General features: G+C 28.3%; 1 protein-coding gene across 1 annotated transcript in view; it reads right to left on the bottom strand.

The window, feature by feature from the left end:
• LOC117179471 (histone H2A.J-like) overlaps positions 1-4,462 on the bottom strand; it is a 24,700-nt gene that overhangs the window by 690 nt on the left and 19,548 nt on the right. The window lies entirely within an intron of this gene.

Raw genomic sequence — 4,462 nt, 5'->3', positions numbered from 1 at the left:
ACCACACCAATTCGGAATCAGGTGATCATTCTGCATACGAATCACTCAAAATATTTTGGCGATATATAAGATCCGACAGGACTGGGTATGGCGTCTGGACTAAAACCCTTTCCCTGAGTTGAGGAAAACCGAGGCCGATCTCCTGAAAAAACGGCACGACGCTGGGCTTTCGCACTTGCTTTCCTATATAAAAAACTGACTTCAAATATCGCAATTTGTATGAAGACAACAAGAAGCACATACTTCCTTCAAATTGTAAATTATTACAGATAGTTGAACTAACTACTTACAATTTAAATCACTTCATTATATCCATTAGAACTGAAAATAGTGCGCTCGCGTATTTATTCACAACAAACAAACAATTATTTATATTTTGCAAATTTTTCGACGGCAATCTGTTCAGAAATGTTTAATGTACTATCATGAATTTTTTCAGATTTTTCCTATTATTTTTTCAATAAAAAACTATGCTTCAAAGTTCACTGTTTTTAAAAGCTATCAAATTTCCTCACTTTTCATCGTATTTTCAGATCTGTAAGCTACAAAACCTTTAAAATGATACCTCTTTCATTAAACTACTTTTTTTTCTTCACATACTTATTCAACGTCAAAGCCAGAGGACTCAAATTTTCTCGCCGATTAGGAATTCAGTAACTCCTGGAAATTAGTGTAAATTTTTAATCATTCAAATTAATAGTATTTCAAATTTCTCAGTTTTAAAGATTTTAAGGTGTACATAACCTCTGTCAAGTATCTTTTAAAGGGAGTTTTACTTGTAATTTATTTCTGTTTGTTTATCTGCTAGATTTGTTAATGTAATGAATTATCTAGGTCCATTTAAAAAATTTTATAAACTCTTAATATTCAAAAATTGGTTATTATGGATTTAAAAATGGATTGTTTTTAATATCAGGACTATTATTTTCAATTAATTTTTTTTATTGGGATACAATTTTTTTGTGTAATTATAATAATTATAAAATTAAGATATATTTTTGATAAACTTAAATCTTAATTTAAAATTAAAATTCTTAATTATTCATAAACAAATTAATTTTCAGTTAATATGAATTGTGAGTGCAAAACATTGAAATTGCATTAATTATTTCATTTAATGTTATTATGGTAACAAAAACTAATCATTGATTATTTTATTTCGTAATTCTCAATTTTACCGTGAAGATTTCAATTTTAGCGTGTTCTAGTAGACACCAGGATCGCTCTTTTGAGACCCCTGAACTAAGCAATTGCCTATCATTGTTCACAAACAAATAAATGTTTTTGACATTAATAATACTAAATAATTAAAGAAATACTAATAAAAAATAAATTCAAAACGTTTAAAATTTAAAAGGTTTTTCTCAAATTGAGAATCTGTAAATAAAATCATTTTAGGATAAAATTTGAAAAATTAAATACTTTAAAAATTGATCACTCAAAATCCAAATTAATTAAAATTTCATTAGTACTTTTAAATCAAAATAATTTTCAATTTAATACTACTTAAAACTAAAATTGAATGTGTCAAAGTCAAAGCTGCTTAAATTGTAGAATTTTTAATTTTTATTACATATAAAAAAATTTAAATTATTTCTACATGTTTGTCTCAAATAAACAAAAATATAATTTTTTCTCGTTTGCAACTTTCAAAATGTAAATTTTTTTCATTATAAACCTTTAAAATTGAATTATTCGAAGAGGAACAAATTTTTAATATAAAAAGTAATTTTTAATAGAAAAGTTTTGAATAACGATATCGCAACTGAAGGAGAAACAATTCTTTGCAGTGGTTTTAACGGATTGTGAAAATTGCAATGTATTTATTTTTTATTTATCTTTTAATTATAATAATTTTATCCATTATTTAAGTCCATTTAAGAATTAAAAATTTTTTAATATTGAATAATTCGTTATTACGGATTTTAAAATTGATTATATTTTTAATATTAGGTTATCGAAACCCAATATTATAACGAAGAAATAGTTTCTCATTCTACTACATTTTTTCAAGTAACGAAGACGTTTAGAGTTTTAACAATATTTTGTAATGCACAGTTTCGGATGGTAATATGTTTCGAAATGAAAAATTTGCAATTTAAATCTTTGTCGTCAGGGGCACTCGGCACAGTGTTAGCATTTTACTGATAACAACTCGTCTACTATCGGCTAGAAAATTCGAGTCCTCTGGCTTTGACGTTAAAAAAGAAAGGGAAGAAAGTGGTAGATTAATGATGCGGGAGATTTTTTATATAGGAAAGCAAGTGCGAGAGCTCAGCGTGGGGCTGTTTTTTTCAGGGGATCGTCCTCGGTTTTCCTCAGACCGTCCTACCCAACTTGTTCCACAGAGCTTCACTTTGGACTTCGAACCCTTTCCCTGTGGTGAGGAAAACCGAGGACGATACCCTGAAAAAACGGCACCAGCTGGGCTCTCGAACTTGCTTTCCTAAATAAATAACTGACTTCAAATATCGCAATTTGCACGAAGGCAACAAGAAGAACATACTTCCTTCAAATTGTAAATTATTACAGATATTTCAACTAACTACCTCTAATTTAAATCACTTCATTATCTCCATTAGAACTGAAGATATTTCGGTCGCATATTTATTTTTAAAAAAACGAACAATTGTTTATATTTTGTAAATTTTTCGACTGCAATCTGTTCAGAATGCTTAAAGTGCCACCATCAAGAAGTGTAGTTGCCCACAGCCGAAACATTTTCGAACTTGATGCAAATTCTGAGTCTGATCTGTTGAAAGGTGACATGATGATGCAGAAATCTTGCTCGATCCGCGGCTTCCTTTACCATTCTTTGATGCCTGCAATTTTTCATTCGACTTTGAATTCGAAAAATCCCTTAAGTCAGTTGGATTTTTTTCAAGAATCTCTAATGCGCGAACCTTGCCCTCAAGAAATATGTGCAAGGAATCATAAGAAGGAAAATCTTTCGCACAGTGGGAGGAAATACACTTTTTTCGTTTAAAAATGTCTAGATCCTTCAATTTTGGTCCGATTTTGAATTTAAAAAAGTTAAAGATCATTAAATTCTCAAGAGCTTGACGCTCTGAAGTATTGTCTAACTTATTTGTTTATATATATCGTCTTAAATGAATGTTTAGGGACTTATAGAATACAAATAATTTGTTCATTGTTCCATTTATTTGTTATAAACATGTGTTATGAACTTCATATTAACCCTTCGTGTGTACACTGGATCTTTAAAGGAACAGTCGAAATTTCATATCCAAATTTCCCTCCAATATATTTACTATATTTCAATTTTTGTTAACATCGCACAGTGGTCTGGAATAGAAATTTACTGTTCATAATCGCCCACAGGTCGTATTTCTTGACCGATTTAAAAGTTTTTTTTTACAAATGCTCATCAATTAATTTTTAAGAGAATTGTGGTTTGCTTTTTTTAAATTTTTTTCACAGAGCAACAATACATAAACAAATATAGTGACATAATTGACCATTTTAGCTTTGTGAATTTTTATCTCAAGAAAAAGTACAGATAGAAACTCACTATCAGTCAGAATTATTGCTAATATTTTTCGTAGGAGTCATAATTTGTAACAAAAAAATTAGCATGAGTTAACAACTATTGTTTTTATAAACATTTCTATAAACAAATTCTTTATAAACGAATTTTTCTCATAGCTGAATTGATTTTTCTGAACAAAAGTGATTCACAATTGTTTTTAAAGACATTTATATACTTTAAGCTTTATCAAGCATAAACAATATATATGGTTTATAACAAATTAGTTAAACAAGTCTCCTAATCGGCCGTTTCCTCATGAAGTTACGTAAAAAACAAATGAAAGATAAGTGACTTCTGAATACGCAAGTACAGCGTTATTGCACCTTATTTTCACTTGTTCCTCATTTATTTTTCAGGAACTTGCATAAAACAAATGAAAGATAGGTGACTTCTAAAAACGCAAGTGCAGCGTTATTGCTATGGTCAGTCTGCTACAGAAATTGTTATTAAAAATTACGCAAATTATTATTTAATGTCCCATATCCAATTTTGGAATCACTGTTAGTTTATTGTCGTATAATTTTAGTGGAAAACGGTCCTTTTTGCATGCAAAAAAAATAAATCATAGTTTTGTTATAAAAATTGTTTATAACAATCATATAAATTATTCTTTATTTAATTTGTTGTTTAGTCACTGCAATAAATGTCACTCTAATAATTATTGAAGAAAAAAACATTTTTTTCTACGAGGAAATGGCCGATTAGGAGACTTGCTTAACTAAATTGTTATAAACAATCTATATTGTTTATATTTGATAAAGCTTAACGTATATAAATGGCTTTAAAGACAATTGTGAATCACTTTTGTTTAGAAAAATCAATTCAGCTGTGAGAAAAACTCGTTTATAAAGAAGTTGTTTATAGAAATTGTTTATAATAATTAAGTTAAATATTATTCAAATTAATTATGTT

Source organism: Belonocnema kinseyi, chromosome 1, assembly GCF_010883055.1.
Source record: "Belonocnema kinseyi isolate 2016_QV_RU_SX_M_011 chromosome 1, B_treatae_v1, whole genome shotgun sequence".
NCBI classification, from domain to species: Eukaryota; Metazoa; Arthropoda; class Insecta; order Hymenoptera; family Cynipidae; genus Belonocnema; species Belonocnema kinseyi.
Note: the sequence above shows the minus strand (reverse complement) of the source record. Positions and strands in the feature narration are given on the sequence as shown.